Source organism: Vigna angularis, chromosome 6, assembly GCF_016808095.1.
Source record: "Vigna angularis cultivar LongXiaoDou No.4 chromosome 6, ASM1680809v1, whole genome shotgun sequence".
In the NCBI taxonomy this organism is placed as follows: domain Eukaryota; kingdom Viridiplantae; phylum Streptophyta; class Magnoliopsida; order Fabales; family Fabaceae; genus Vigna; species Vigna angularis.
In genome coordinates this window covers 2,968,325-2,986,161 of record NC_068975.1, presented here as the reverse complement: position 1 = coordinate 2,986,161, position 17,837 = coordinate 2,968,325, and positions in this window count along the sequence as shown.

Genomic DNA, 17,837 nt, shown 5'->3' with positions numbered 1-17,837 from the left:
AATGACTTCTGTATCTCAAACAGGATGGACTAGTGAATCTGCATGTGAACTTGTGCATGTTACTTGCAATGCTAAGCAAAATTCTATTACTAATGGATTTTATTAATTTTTTGAAGCAGGTATCTCGCGAAACAAGAAAACTTGTGTTGATGGATTGGGATTCAAAGTTGAAAGAATAAATCTGCAGGCTGAAAAGTTTATGAAATTCCTCGAAAAGAAGAAAAATCATGGGCATCAGAATGACAATAAGGAGAATGTGTTTGAAAGTGATCTTATCATGATGGCCAAATCTGAAACGGCAAAAGAGTTTTTGAAACAAGAAGCAAAAGGCTCCATGTGGTATCTGGACAGCGGATGCTCAAGACATATGACACGAGATCTAACAAAATTCGTAAGCATCTCTTACAAGACTACTGGCCATGTCACATACGGTGATAACAACAAAGGAAAAATCATCGGTATTGGTAAAATCTAAACTTCCTCTGCATATGAAATTGAAAATGTGCTTCTTGTTGAAGGATTAAAACACAATCTACTTAGTATTAGTCAGTTGTGTGACAAAGGGCTAAAAATAACTTTTGAACTGAAATATTGTTTAATTAGCAATGGTTCAACTGATGAGTTATTATTAATAGGGAAAAGACACAACAATATTTGCATAATCGATTTTAGAAAAACCTCTTTCAAATATGTTGTTTGCTTGATGTCTAAAGAAGATGATGCATGGTTATGGCACAAAAGACTAGCTCATATTAACATGGGTCAATTGAACAAGCTAGTGTCTAAGGATCTTGTCATTGGTCTTCCTAATATACGCTATGATTCTGAAAGATTGTGTGATGCATGTCAAAAAGGAAAAAGAAACAAGACAAGCTTTTAAGAATAAAAGAGAAATGTCAACAACCAGACCTCTGCAACTCTTACATATGGACTTATTTGGTCCCTCAAGAGTTAGGAGTCTTGGAGGTAACTTGTATGGCTTAGTTATTGTTGATGACTATTCTCGTTTTACTTGGACTTTCTTCATTTCTTCCAAGAGTGAAACTTTCATGGTGTTCAAGAAATTTGTTGCAGCCATTCAAAATAAAAAAGAGCTCAGAATAAAGTGCATAAGACGTGACCATGGGAAAGAGTTCCAGAATGAAGCATTTGATGAATATTGTGTAGAGATGGGAATCACTCACAACTTCTCCACTCCAAGGACACCTCAGCATAATGGAGTAGTAGAAAGGAATAATAGAGCACTAAAATAATTTGCAAGAACCATGCTAAAAGAGAGGGACTTCCCAAAGTACTTTTGGGCAGATGCAGTTAGCACAACATGTTATGTACTGAACAAAACAGTGATACGATCAATGCTGAAATTGATTCCCTATGAATTGTTCAAGGGAAGAAAGCCTAACATCTTACATCTATGGATCTTTGGATGCAAATGTTTCGTTCTAAACAATGCTAAGGAAAACATTGGTAAGTGTTATTCCAAAGTCGATGAGACTGTTTTTATTGGCTATTCTCTTACAAGTAAAGCTTATCGTGTTTATAACAAAAAAACAATGTGTGTTGAAGAATCTGTTCATGTAGCCTTTGATGAGTATATTGATGTTACCATTAATCCTGTTCATTCTAGAAAGTCAATAGATGTAGATGATTCTACTGGGGAAGTAAAAGAAAATGAAGAAATTATAGGTGAGGAAAATTCCGAGAATGAAATCGAACCACAAGAGCTGAATAGATTCAGGAGTGGAAAACACCAAGAAACGTCTCGACAAGCAAGATCATTGGTGATATCACGAGAAGAGTATCCATTAGGCGTCAACTTAATCAATTTTGCATGAATGTAGCATATGTTTCTAAAATTGAGCCCAAAAATGTTGAAACTGCTATTACGAATGAAAATTGGATGATGGCCATGCAAGAGGAACTAAATCAATATAAGAGGAACAATCTATGGGAGTTGGTTCCAAGAACCGAAAAGTTGCAAGTTATAGGCACTAAATGGGTCTTCAAAAACAAGAAGGATGATTCAAGGGAAATCATAAAGAACAAGGCAAGGTTGGTTGCTAAAGGTTACAGTCAAGAAGAAGGAATCAATTATGATGAGACGTATGCATCAGTGGCCAGATTGGAAGCAATAAGAATTCTGCTTGTTGTTGCATCTATGATGAAGTTTAAACTGTATCAAATGGATGTTAAGAGTGCGTTCTTAAATGGCTATATTAAAGAAGAAGTCTATGTGGAACAACCACCAAGATTTCAAGACTATGAGCACCAAGATTATGTCTTCAAATTGAAAAAGGCTATGTATTGGTTAAAATAGACGCCAAGGTCGTGGTACGAGCGCTTAAGTGAGTTTCTAGTAAAGAAGGGATTCTCTAGGGGTAAAGTAGATTCAACTCTCTTTATTAAGAACTCAAATAAAGACAAATTATATGTTCAAATTTATGTTGATGACATTATCTTTGGATCAACTAATCCTACACTGTGCAAAGAGTTTTCTGAGACTATGCAGGAAGAGTTCGAGATGTCCATGATGGGAGAACTCTAATATTTCCTAGGACTTCAAGTCAAGCAAACCAAGAATGGCATCTTTATCCATCAATCCAAGTATTGCACTGATCTGTTAAAGAAATACAAAATGTTGGACTGCAAAGATGTTGCAACTCCTATGGCAACAAACTGCTATCTTGACCTTGATAAAGCAAGCAATGAAGTTGATCAAAAAATGTAAAGAGGTATGATCCGATCTCTATTGCACTTAACTGCTAGTAGACAAGACATCATGCAAAGTGTGTGTCTCTGTGCTAGGTTTCAGTCTTTACCAAAAGAATCACACTTAACTGTTGTAAAAAGAATTTTTAAATACTTAAAAGGAACCAAGAATCTTGGATTCTGGTATACAGTGGTTCAAATATTTTTCTTAAGGCTTATAGTGATTCTGATTTTGGTGGCTGTAAGCTAGACAGAAAGAGTTGTAGTGGCACATGTCATCTACTAGAATGTTCACTAGTTTCTTGGCACTCAAAGAAACAAGCTTGTGTGGCATTATCTACCATAGAAGCAGAGAACATAGAAGCTGGAAGTTGTTGTGCTCAATCTCTTTGGATCAAGAGCCAACTAGAGGACTATGGCATATCATTAAATCATATTCCTTTAAAATGTGATAACACAAGTGCAATCAATTTGACTATAAATCTTGTTCTTCACTCTAAAACTAAGCATATTGAAATAAGGCATCACTTCATACGAGACCACATCCTCAAAGGAGAAATTAAGGTCGAATATGTAGATACCTTATAGCAATGGGCAAATATTTTCACAAAACCATTGAACAAAGAAAGATTTTATACAATTCTAAATGAACTAGGAATTTTGGATGATAGTAGTATCAAATAACACTTAAATCAATTACACTATGCTTGTATGCAAATATGTTACATTTTACTTAAAGTTGTCAAAATGGGTCACAACCCGCGGGCCAACCCGGCCCACTACGGGTTTGAGCCGGATTGGGTTTGAAAAAATTGTATTTTTTTTATACAGATTAGATTTCAACCTAGCTCATGCGGGTTGAACCCGTGGTGGGCCGGGTTGGCCCATCAACCCACCTACCTAATTTTACTTTATTAAAATTTAATTTTAATTTTATAAAAAATATTTATTATTTTGTTTTTGCTTGAAAAAATTATTTAAGTTATTTATTTTAAAAATTAATTAAACATGTGAAATTTGGGAGTGAAATTTGTTTAGATTTGAATTATAAAAAGTTTGTAATTTTTTTTATTTAAAAAAATTGTAATTAAGTGAGCTAGTGAGCCAACCCGTTTACCCACCAACCCGTGGTGGGTCGAGTCGGGTTCGAATTTTTCTGACTCGCTAATAAATGAGTCGGGTTGAGTTGGCTCACTAAGTGACCAACCCATGGTGGGCCGGGTCATGTCGGGTCGGGTCGGGTCGGGTGGCCTGTTTTGACAACTGTAATTTTACTGTTACATTCGTATCTTTGCATACTCACACATTATCTTTGATAATTCCTGTATTATATTGATTCTAAAATGCTTGATCTAGAAAGACTATGAAAGGTTTTGCAGGAACATTACTTGCTGGCTAGATGAAACTTGAAAATCAACAATATGCTACAACAAGAAATTGATTATGACTGGATTCAAATCGATTGAGTATCAACATGGGTTTAAAGATTCCAAAATTGAAATATCTGATATCTTTAAATCTTGTTTTATATACTGTTGAATGTTTATTCTTCTTATACATATTTTGAATGTTTGATATACATATTTTGAGATGATAAGAGATTAAATTGTTTTCTACTAATTGAAAATGTATCAACTTTTGATCTAATATAACTGTTACATATCTGCTTTGATACATTACTTGGAATATGCTTTTACATGCTCTGCTATATACTTTGATTACTGCATTATGCATCTGTGTTTTGAGATTGAAACATGCATAATGATAGAGGGAGCATTGCATATTATTGAACTATTTTACATGTCTTCATTTAAGGGGGAGAATATCTTAAATCATGTAAATAATATTGTCACGGGGAGCATCATAAAATGTTTATATCTGATGCATCTCTATTGTGCTTGATTATTTGTGTATCAATTACAGTGTGCTTACCTTTTTTGCTAATGCCCAAAGGGATAGAATTATGATGTTTCTGTAATTGGTTGATAATCTGTATTGATTTGTGCAACATGGTTGATTATTAATCATGGTTGTGCATCATCAAAAAAGGGGGAGATTGTTGAGATTGTTGATAGGGGAGCACATGTTTAGAATAACCCACAACCTCAGTGATATCTGAGTTTTTTATGATGACAACACATAATTAATAACACAAGTGTATTATGTGTTACATGTTTTATGTTTACATATGTTATATGCTTTTACTTAATGTGTTAAATCTGTTAAAGCATATATAAGAACATGTTTGAGTTATGTTTGTGTTGTTCATTGCATATCACTGTGTGAAATATGTGATTTTATATGTCTATGCATAACGTATGTTTTTGGGAAAAGAAAAATCACAAGCATTATGGTTGAACTTTAAATATGTGGCAAAACAACAGTTTTAAGTCCATTACATTATGGGATGAATCGATTAAAACTAGTGTCTTTGCACAAACTCTTTTGAAGTGTGCTGTGAGTTTTTTCAAAGAGAAAAGTTTTCAAAACTATGCAAAAACATTTCACTTAATCGAATGCATGCACTCTGTATTCGAATAAGTTAGTTGATGTTTGAAAATCTGTTAAATGCTGGTAACAACTAACATAGCGGTCATATATTTAAAAATGTTGACCAAGCATTATATGATAGTCGATTGCATTAATTGTACATTCAATTATTTGTTTGACTGCTGCTAATTCTATTATAACTGATTGTTATATTCGATTACGTTAGTAGCTCAATCGATTAAAATGCGTTTGATATGTGTTATACTATAAATTGATGCAGATTTGAATTCTGTAAGAACTTTTGGTGATTCTAACAATTTCATATCATTTAGAGAAAGTTGTGATCTTATAGAAAGAGAAAAAAGCTCCAAGAAACAAGATTAACTGTGGTGATCAACAACTTGTGATTTCTTGAAGAGCAAGACTAATGTGTTTTAAAGACTGATCAAATCTGCACATTTGGGTGTTACTGCATGATTAGATTCTACAATCTCTTGAAGATTGGTTTGAGTTCCCTGTTGTGACTACAGGAAGAAGAACATGTGTGTTCTTGACTTTGAGGGTGCCTCAAATGGGTTAGACGGTATGAAACTGCTATTACGAATGAAAATTGGATGATGGCCATGCAAGAGGAACTAAATCAATATAAGAGGAACAATCTATGGGAGTTGGTTCCAAGAACCGAAAAGTTGCAAGTTATAGGCACTAAATGGGTCTTCAAAAACAAGAAGGATGATTCAAGGGAAATCATAAAGAACAAGGCAAGGTTGGTTGCTAAAGGTTACAGTCAAGAAGAAGGAATCAATTATGATGAGACGTATGCATCAGTGGCCAGATTGGAAGCAATAAGAATTCTGCTTGTTGTTGCATCTATGATGAAGTTTAAACTGTATCAAATGGATGTTAAGAGTGCGTTCTTAAATGGCTATATTAAAGAAGAAGTCTATGTGGAACAACCACCAAGATTTCAAGACTATGAGCACCAAGATTATGTCTTCAAATTGAAAAAGGCTATGTATTGGTTAAAATAGACGCCAAGGTCGTGGTACGAGCGCTTAAGTGAGTTTCTAGTAAAGAAGGGATTCTCTAGGGGTAAAGTAGATTCAACTCTCTTTATTAAGAACTCAAATAAAGACAAATTATATGTTCAAATTTATGTTGATGACATTATCTTTGGATCAACTAATCCTACACTGTGCAAAGAGTTTTCTGAGACTATGCAGGAAGAGTTCGAGATGTCCATGATGGGAGAACTCTAATATTTCCTAGGACTTCAAGTCAAGCAAACCAAGAATGGCATCTTTATCCATCAATCCAAGTATTGCACTGATCTGTTAAAGAAATACAAAATGTTGGACTGCAAAGATGTTGCAACTCCTATGGCAACAAACTGCTATCTTGACCTTGATAAAGCAAGCAATGAAGTTGATCAAAAAATGTAAAGAGGTATGATCCGATCTCTATTGCACTTAACTGCTAGTAGACAAGACATCATGCAAAGTGTGTGTCTCTGTGCTAGGTTTCAGTCTTTACCAAAAGAATCACACTTAACTGTTGTAAAAAGAATTTTTAAATACTTAAAAGGAACCAAGAATCTTGGATTCTGGTATACAGTGGTTCAAATATTTTTCTTAAGGCTTATAGTGATTCTGATTTTGGTGGCTGTAAGCTAGACAGAAAGAGTTGTAGTGGCACATGTCATCTACTAGAATGTTCACTAGTTTCTTGGCACTCAAAGAAACAAGCTTGTGTGGCATTATCTACCATAGAAGCAGAGAACATAGAAGCTGGAAGTTGTTGTGCTCAATCTCTTTGGATCAAGAGCCAACTAGAGGACTATGGCATATCATTAAATCATATTCCTTTAAAATGTGATAACACAAGTGCAATCAATTTGACTATAAATCTTGTTCTTCACTCTAAAACTAAGCATATTGAAATAAGGCATCACTTCATACGAGACCACATCCTCAAAGGAGAAATTAAGGTCGAATATGTAGATACCTTATAGCAATGGGCAAATATTTTCACAAAACCATTGAACAAAGAAAGATTTTATACAATTCTAAATGAACTAGGAATTTTGGATGATAGTAGTATCAAATAACACTTAAATCAATTACACTATGCTTGTATGCAAATATGTTACATTTTACTTAAAGTTGTCAAAATGGGTCACAACCCGCGGGCCAACCCGGCCCACTACGGGTTTGAGCCGGATTGGGTTTGAAAAAATTGTATTTTTTTTATACAGATTAGATTTCAACCTAGCTCATGCGGGTTGAACCCGTGGTGGGCCGGGTTGGCCCATCAACCCACCTACCTAATTTTACTTTATTAAAATTTAATTTTAATTTTATAAAAAATATTTATTATTTTGTTTTTGCTTGAAAAAATTATTTAAGTTATTTATTTTAAAAATTAATTAAACATGTGAAATTTGGGAGTGAAATTTGTTTAGATTTGAATTATAAAAAGTTTGTAATTTTTTTTATTTAAAAAAATTGTAATTAAGTGAGCTAGTGAGCCAACCCGTTTACCCACCAACCCGTGGTGGGTCGAGTCGGGTTCGAATTTTTCTGACTCGCTAATAAATGAGTCGGGTTGAGTTGGCTCACTAAGTGACCAACCCATGGTGGGCCGGGTCATGTCGGGTCGGGTCGGGTCGGGTGGCCTGTTTTGACAACTGTAATTTTACTGTTACATTCGTATCTTTGCATACTCACACATTATCTTTGATAATTCCTGTATTATATTGATTCTAAAATGCTTGATCTAGAAAGACTATGAAAGGTTTTGCAGGAACATTACTTGCTGGCTAGATGAAACTTGAAAATCAACAATATGCTACAACAAGAAATTGATTATGACTGGATTCAAATCGATTGAGTATCAACATGGGTTTAAAGATTCCAAAATTGAAATATCTGATATCTTTAAATCTTGTTTTATATACTGTTGAATGTTTATTCTTCTTATACATATTTTGAATGTTTGATATACATATTTTGAGATGATAAGAGATTAAATTGTTTTCTACTAATTGAAAATGTATCAACTTTTGATCTAATATAACTGTTACATATCTGCTTTGATACATTACTTGGAATATGCTTTTACATGCTCTGCTATATACTTTGATTACTGCATTATGCATCTGTGTTTTGAGATTGAAACATGCATAATGATAGAGGGAGCATTGCATATTATTGAACTATTTTACATGTCTTCATTTAAGGGGGAGAATATCTTAAATCATGTAAATAATATTGTCACGGGGAGCATCATAAAATGTTTATATCTGATGCATCTCTATTGTGCTTGATTATTTGTGTATCAATTACAGTGTGCTTACCTTTTTTGCTAATGCCCAAAGGGATAGAATTATGATGTTTCTGTAATTGGTTGATAATCTGTATTGATTTGTGCAACATGGTTGATTATTAATCATGGTTGTGCATCATCAAAAAAGGGGGAGATTGTTGAGATTGTTGATAGGGGAGCACATGTTTAGAATAACCCACAACCTCAGTGATATCTGAGTTTTTTATGATGACAACACATAATTAATAACACAAGTGTATTATGTGTTACATGTTTTATGTTTACATATGTTATATGCTTTTACTTAATGTGTTAAATCTGTTAAAGCATATATAAGAACATGTTTGAGTTATGTTTGTGTTGTTCATTGCATATCACTGTGTGAAATATGTGATTTTATATGTCTATGCATAACGTATGTTTTTGGGAAAAGAAAAATCACAAGCATTATGGTTGAACTTTAAATATGTGGCAAAACAACAGTTTTAAGTCCATTACATTATGGGATGAATCGATTAAAACTAGTGTCTTTGCACAAACTCTTTTGAAGTGTGCTGTGAGTTTTTTCAAAGAGAAAAGTTTTCAAAACTATGCAAAAACATTTCACTTAATCGAATGCATGCACTCTGTATTCGAATAAGTTAGTTGATGTTTGAAAATCTGTTAAATGCTGGTAACAACTAACATAGCGGTCATATATTTAAAAATGTTGACCAAGCATTATATGATAGTCGATTGCATTAATTGTACATTCAATTATTTGTTTGACTGCTGCTAATTCTATTATAACTGATTGTTATATTCGATTACGTTAGTAGCTCAATCGATTAAAATGCGTTTGATATGTGTTATACTATAAATTGATGCAGATTTGAATTCTGTAAGAACTTTTGGTGATTCTAACAATTTCATATCATTTAGAGAAAGTTGTGATCTTATAGAAAGAGAAAAAAGCTCCAAGAAACAAGATTAACTGTGGTGATCAACAACTTGTGATTTCTTGAAGAGCAAGACTAATGTGTTTTAAAGACTGATCAAATCTGCACATTTGGGTGTTACTGCATGATTAGATTCTACAATCTCTTGAAGATTGGTTTGAGTTCCCTGTTGTGACTACAGGAAGAAGAACATGTGTGTTCTTGACTTTGAGGGTGCCTCAAATGGGTTAGACGGTATGAGAGGGGATTCTTGTTGCTGGTCTTGTTGTGTATTGCCTATATTTTGATTAGAGGGTTAAAGAGGTGTTTTACATTTTTGACGTGAGGTCTTCTGTAGAAACCTTGTTGTAAAATCCTTGATCATTATAATGCATTTGCTTCCCGTGGTTGGAAGGACACTAGATGTAGGCAGGTTGGCCGAACCAGTATAAAAAATGCAGTGTTTGAATTTTCTAATCCCTACTCTCATTTATTCAATCGATTACTTTCTGTACTTATTTGATTAAGTTTCCGCTGCATTGAAAATATTTTACCTTGCAATTCAAGAAAAGTATAAATGCATCATTTTTTGTGGAAAAGATTTTAAAAGCCTTTGTGTTTTACACTTCACCAATTAACGACCCCCCCCCCCCCCCCCCCGCGCGCACTTGAGCCATTTTTTTTTAACACTTTTCATAGGAGTTGATGTGTATAAAACATGTTCGTCTTTATGAAAATCTTGTAAATTCAATTTGGAAATTTATTTAAACTAATAAAGGAGTGACTTTCTATGGTTATTGGAGCTTGACTTCACATATTTTCATTGTCTTGCAACAAATCTACCTTAAAGCATAAAGCTTCAGATGATCTACATTATGCCCCAACACAATAGAAATTTAGCTCTTGATGGATGATAGGAAAAAGTACGAACAAAGAAGAGAATACATCTCTTCAATCCTCTAAATATGTTTTATTAATTACAAAGGATGTGAGTGAGATGACCCTTTAGAGTCTCTCCAAAAGCACCCTAAAAGTATCTAAAACTAAAGTCCTAAAAGGGTTTCCAAAGTCTCTAAAATCTATCTAACACGTTGATATTTATAGACCCTGACAGCACAGCGCAAGCGTTAGTCCATGGCTCTAGTCATGAGGTTTCCTCCCTTAGTGGGTTTCCTTTGTGGCTTAAGTAGTGAAATTTTGGACTAGAGTTGTCTGACATTACTTCATGAAAAAGGGAAATTTATGGCTTGAGCTTTAGGCCAAGGCTTGAGGAAACCTTCTTTGTTATGTTTTCTTCATGACTCAAGCCCTCAAATTAGTGTTGTTGTGTTGTTACAGATTTCTTTAAATGTGTTTAAATATTTCTTCTTTCATTCAAAATACAGGTTTAACTCCTTGAATTCGTCAGTTCCTACAAAATAAGGGAAATTAAGGTAGCTAACATGGATTTTACATACAATCAAACCAAGATAAGTGTTAAATTAACATTGAAATCTACTAATACCAAGCACTTATCATATTCTCAATGCTAGATGATGCACTATCAAAGGTAGAGAATTGGCAGTGTAAGAATATGTACAATAAATTCGTTCTTGTTGATGTTATTGTTCTTTTGTTCTTCATGCAATCTTCTATTTATAGAGAACTTCGAAAAAGATCTATTACACTAAAGCATTGACTTTGGTAGAGTTGTTGTAGCCTTTTGTACATTGTTAGATGTTATTATGTTTTTGTAGAGGAAATTTTGTCGTTGTTTAGATTGGTTAGATAGAAAGCATGAAAAAACATTCCTAGAATTTCTTTGTATCTCTTAACGTCTTTGTGAATCGCACAAAACTTTGAATAAAACACTTTGTCCTTGATAGGATCTGCACAAATAAAGAGAGACTACACAACAGAAAAAAGGACTATTTGTACATCGGATTTAAACAATTAGAATTGTTTAATGTAGCATTTAGCATAGTTTGTTTACTATATCGTTTAGGATAGTATGTTCTTTATATCGTTTAGGATAGTGTATTGCGTGTAGGATATTGTTTAGACATATAATGCATTTAGTGAGTTATCCTACACGATCTTTTTGATAAACATTATTTCGTTAGATGATTCTGTTAAACTTCAAAAATAAAGGGTTCTTTGACGATCTTGTCTTAACAAAGTAAAAATTTTAATACATTTTATACTTATTTAAGTCATTTAATTTTTTTTTAAATAAAAATAACTTTATTTTTTATTTTTTTTAAATTATAAATATTTCTAAGTTGTTGATCGACTCAATTAAATTTAATATTTTTACAAATCATAACAAAATTAACATATAACCTTTTCATATTACTAGAAAAAAGATTATTATTATGGAAATGAATCAAGAGAAATATGCAAAATAATTACAAAGAACTGAAGTTTTATTTTTTCATTTTATGTTTTTGTTAACTAGATTTTGTGAATAGTGGGTTGCACTCTGACTTGCCTTTTAAGTGACTTCAAAATATGTATGACAACATGCAAGCAAACTAATTACACCTATGTTTTGGTCCTCCCAAGAAGTCAAAATACATTGCAAAATGCTTTCACATTTGACCAAGTATACACCAACATGTTTTTCATCAACAAAAAGATAGAATATATTTTCTATTTTTATAGCTAAGGAATATTATCAGTTAAATACAATTAAATTATAAAGTATTTAGATTTTTATTTCTTTAAAGTCACGTAAAATATCATTTTTAATAAATATATTTTTCATTTAACAAACGAAGTTTTACTAAAGTGCAATATAACCTCCTTATAATTGTTTGTTAGAAAGATATTTTATAAGTTTTAGAAAATGTATGGATAAAATATGTTATAGTTAAATTTAGAAATAAAATATAATTTTCATAATAATTTAAAGACGAAAAAATATAGAACTCTTTTATGTTTACCTAATAAAAAATACATTATGTCTCACTCTGGTTGAATAATGCATCCTCAAACACATACAGGTAATTAAGAGTTTCCATGACAGTGTAGTGAACTGATAAATTGTTCATAAATATGAGTGACATAAACAATGTCTGACATGTCTTTGTCTATAAAAACAACCATCAAATTTGCATTATTCCCATCATTTTGTTCCTCTAAAGAATTGGTAAATTGTGAAGATGAAGCACTGCCACTTGCTCCTTCTCTTCACCATTTTTCTCTTCCTCACAACAACATCTCATGCCATTAGGACCAAGTTTTCTTCTTCCTCTTCCTCTTCGACCCTTCTTCATCCATGGCCCAACTCTCCAATCACCAGAGGTACAGAGTTTCAGTTTCAGAAGAGAACAGTGCCCACAGGATCCAACCCTTTACACAATAAGAGATAGATTTTGGTCCTCATGTGTCTCATACACAGGTACATACATACATATATTTATATATGATACAGACTCAAATTGCTGTTGCATTTGTATCTGATATATATCAGAAAGAGTGGAGAGTTAGCTAGAAGTTAAAGAGATTTTGCTGTACAAAAAAAAAGTGTAAAGGGAAATTTGTGCTTCTGAATGCTTGAAACTGTAAGTAGATTATTAGAAACCAGATATTAGAAAGCTACAAGTGGTTAGTTTTGTACATTTTCTCTGTATCAAGAAAATATTTTAAGATTTATTCGTCCTTACGAAGATTTTGTTTTAAGAAATGATTTAGATTATGATTCATAGCATGAATTAGGTTCTTGAATAGAGTGGGTATATGACTAAAGTTTCAATTTCTATGACTGTGTGTTTCAGTTCTTTGTAAGATTGTTTGGTTGCTTGGAAAAGCAAAAACTTGCTGAGTTTTGAATGTCATAATTCCCTGTATCTATTCTTGCCTGATACACTATTGACTCACCAAATACTTTTTATTCTGTTATTCTATTCAGAACGTACTAAATATCAAATAATGTTAACTTCTTAAGCTATAAATTTGGTTTTACTGAATATTCTTTGTTAAAATATTTTAAGGATAAACAAGGGAAATGTAAAGAGTAATTTAGATTTGTTAAATTAAACAAAAAGATGCATTTACAAACCTTAAAATGTGTGTTGTTGTTGTATAAAATGGACTAAATTTTCACATATTTTGATTTTAGTATATGTTAGTTCTTTCAATTTGACTCCGGCTTTATTTGTGAATGAAGATGGAATAAAGCCAGAGAAGAAAAGGTTGGGTTGAGTGGAAAAGACCACTTTAAACACAACAAAATGAACTAAGGTTTGAATTGATTAAAAATTATTATAAATCGGTCATGATATTTGTTTTTAAAAAAAATATTTAAGATATTTTTTTAACATTATAATTTAGAATTTATTATAAATTTAGATATTTTTAATTGAGCATTATTAATTCTTTTTAGTGCACTGAGTATTTAAAATTTTGATATTTTTTATGAGCTTTTCTCATTTAATTTTTTAATCAGAGTGATCTTGTTACATTATCTATCTTATTTATCTCGTAAGGGTCTTAAGGGTTAATGAATACAATATTTTGTGATGATATAAAAAAACTAATGTAAAACAATAATTAATTTTGTTCTAGAAAAAAAAATTATTATATATTTTAAGATTAATTAAGTTTAAAATCTATTACAAAGTAGTTTTAATAAATTTTCTAAAAAACAAATTGTAGTGTATTACGTATTTAAGATTTTTATATGTTTTATCTGAATTTCTATTATTCAATGTTTTATGGGACAGTAATCTTGTTTTTATTACAATGTTAATAAATATGAAATTTTATAATTAATATAAAATAATATTATACTCTATAAAATAACAATTGACTCTTATTATTTACATTAAGAATGTGTCAAATAACAATAAATTATTCTCGTCACCTGTATCACCTGTATCAATGATAATTATGTTTATTTCTTTTTGGTATGTAAAGAGCATGATAACTAATGAGGAATCTTCACAAAATATTTTAAAGGTGTCAAAATAAATATATACAATTTTTAAGGTGCCAAATACATAAAATACACCAATATTAAAAAAATATTTATATTATATATATATATATATATATATATATATATAAAAGTTATAAAAATAATTTTATGACAATCTCATTATTCAACGTATTTTTAATGAAAATGTTAAAAATCACTTAAACAAAATAAAATTTATACAATAAAAAATCAGTTAAAAAATATAATTTTTCTAAATACTTAATAAATAAAATCAAATAAACACTTAATTAAAAATACTCTTATTTTCGAAGTACATGAAAGGATATTTTATAATAGATTAAAATGAAACAGCAAGAAGCTATTATAACTGCTCTACTTACCATAGGTCCCCAAACTTTGACTGCAGTGTGTTAAATCTCATTACTTCGTACAACAACCACTCATTTAAATCATATTAATTTTCTACGAATAAGAACAAGTTACACCTGATTGCATTAGGATGTTGTATAAGGAAGAAACTAGGTGTAAGCTTAATACACATTTTCAAGAAAATGATATTAGAAAACTTAAAGTTAATTTTAACTTTAACTTATTTTTCTTAAAATTACTTATAAAAAAATATGGACCTAAAATATCGAATGTCGTCATCAATAAATTTCCTATTTTTATAATAGGTATAGATTTTTTATGTTTAGAAATATTTAGTTTCTTTTTAAATTAAATTTGTTATATATTTTTTGTGTATGATTTTAATTTGTTCTCTATATTTTTTGTTATTCTTATTTTTTTCTAATAATATTTTTTATGACAAATAATCGATGTAATTTGAGATATTTATATAATTGAAATGTCATATTACATCATAATAACTAAAATGACTTCAAGAAATACAACGAGTAGGTATCAAATTATATAAAGGTTAAATCCTTAGATAGTTTTCATATTTGTATAATTTCAATTTGTTCCTCTCGTTTTAAGTTATCTCAATTGGATCTTTAATTTTAAAAATGTGTAATAAATAAGTCATTTACATTAAATGGACATAAAGGTGGGTGTTGACGTGATACACAATATACATGATGACATGGACGATTTTATTATGTGGAATTTGGTTTTAACTGTGAGTCAAACCAAAAATCCATCCTCACTGTTAGCCCCCAAGGTGGAACCTATCAACACCTCCATTGCACCTCCAATTTTGCCAGAAAACCCCTCTCCTTCTCTACAAAAATTCAAACCAGGACCAGAACAAAATGGAAGAAGAATGATCCTATGCAAAGTCGAACCAAAAAAGGGAAAGACGAAAACCTGAAAAACTCCCCAAATCGCAAAGTAAAAAAATTAAAACTCAAATTGAACCATATCCCATGAGCTCTTCTATTTTCATTATCATTCCATTCAAAAAAATCTTTAAACTTGGTTTCTTCATTCTCCACTTTGGTTGGTTAAAAGGGGCCATTTATCACGGCATCACATACTCCTTTGTCTATCGATTCAAAGAAGATTTTCATTTTGATCTTCCAAAAGGGGTAATTCTCACCTACAAATACTAGTGATCTAATTGTAGATGCACCTTCTCCAAAGGTCTAAGATATAGTGGCCATGAGGATCAATTTAATCAATAAAGCTTTGAATACAATTGATTAAAATTCGAGTAACTTTCAAATTCTCAACTCTGGTGCCAATTGTAAGAAAAGAAAGGCCTTATATCTCAAGCCAAGAAGGAAGGGTGTTGAATTGGATTAACCCTTTTTGAAAATATTTTTGAAATCTTTATGCGTTCTTGGCTTTTTGAAATCAATAAAAAAAGAATAATGAATCAACAAGTAGAGTAGAAAAAGATCAACACACAAACAATCTATATTGTTTTGGCTATTACAAGCCTACATCTAGTCCTCCTTCAACATCTTTAGTTCAAGGAAATTAACTATAATGATTGAGTATACAAGAATACAGAGACAACCCTCTCAATGCACTCCTCTCACCACTCAAAATCAAAATAGCAACACAAAAGATGAACACTCTCAATCTCTTACAAATACAAAGAGCGACCTATGCTCTTAAACCTGACTATCCCCGCACAGGTACACAATATAGATTGTTTGAAGAACCTGATCTTGAACACACTCTTCAAAGTGTAGAATTAATAAGAAACAATTAGTCTAATTACCTTGAATGAATCCTTATAGTTTGATCACCAAAAATGCTTTGATTCCTCCAAGAACGTGTCTTTGAGAGCACCTGTACACAAACTCAAAAGATTTGTCAGTATTTGAAAATGTCAATGTTATGGAAACAGATCTCAAGTCACATATATATAGGATTTTCAAATCATGTTGTAGTATAATCGATTATGTTATTTATGTAATCTGTTATACTTTCTTTTCTGTTTTAACATATTATCTTATGTGTGTAATCGATTGTTTAAACACTTAAGCATATTATTATTTCATTGAACAGTCTTAACAAATTATGCTATCTATGTAATGGATTAGAGTATTCTTTTTGTTTTAATCGATTATCAAACTTATGTAATCGATTATTTCAACACTTAACCATATTAGTCATCCATTTGCCATCCTTAATATATTATCTCACTTATATAACAGATTATGGTTTTTTCTCTGTTTTAATCGGTTATGTACCCTACATAATCGATTATAACAGAGCAGTTTGCCCTTGTTAGCTTTCTAAGTGATTTAGCTAAATCTAACAAATTATATACTTTATTTAATCGATTATTTATACCAGAAATAAGATTTTTCAGCTGTTTTAAACTTGAATCATTCAACATTATTGGATTCAATCATCTAGCATACACATGATAAAGATATAAACAATTATTATGTCATTTTGTTGTGCAATAAACCATTATTAATCTTTTAACCATTCATCACAAAAAACAAAGATATATAGAGATAAAACTCCCCATATCAACAATCTTGAAAGTCTAAGTTGTTCTTCACTCGTCTTACTCTTTGTCCAAGTTGTGTAAGTGGATATCTATTAAAGGTACTCTGACACTCAAGTCAGTAATATGATTATTCAATTATAACAATAAAGTCTTAAATTCGTAATAAATGTAATCATCTACCTCCTTACTTGAGACTCGTATTTATAGATTTTGAGATGAACTTATAATTAACATAAGCTTAATCATGATCTAATAACCGATAAACATACTTTATCTGTAAATTTAATTATTAGTGATATTGAAGCATTTGGGTGATCGGTTAACCAGTTTCTTGACCAACCAATTACAATGAGATGTTACATATTTTAGTAAGTCTTGACCAAACAATTGTACAATATATTTAATAATGTTAAAACATAAGAGAACATATATTATAAATAATAACATGTAAAGCATCAAAAAATTTTGTTTGTGGCTCCAAACAAGGACCAATAATTTTGGTCTCAACCGAAGAAGATTGATTACAAAGAGCTTAGGGTGCAAGACTATGTTATCACAAATT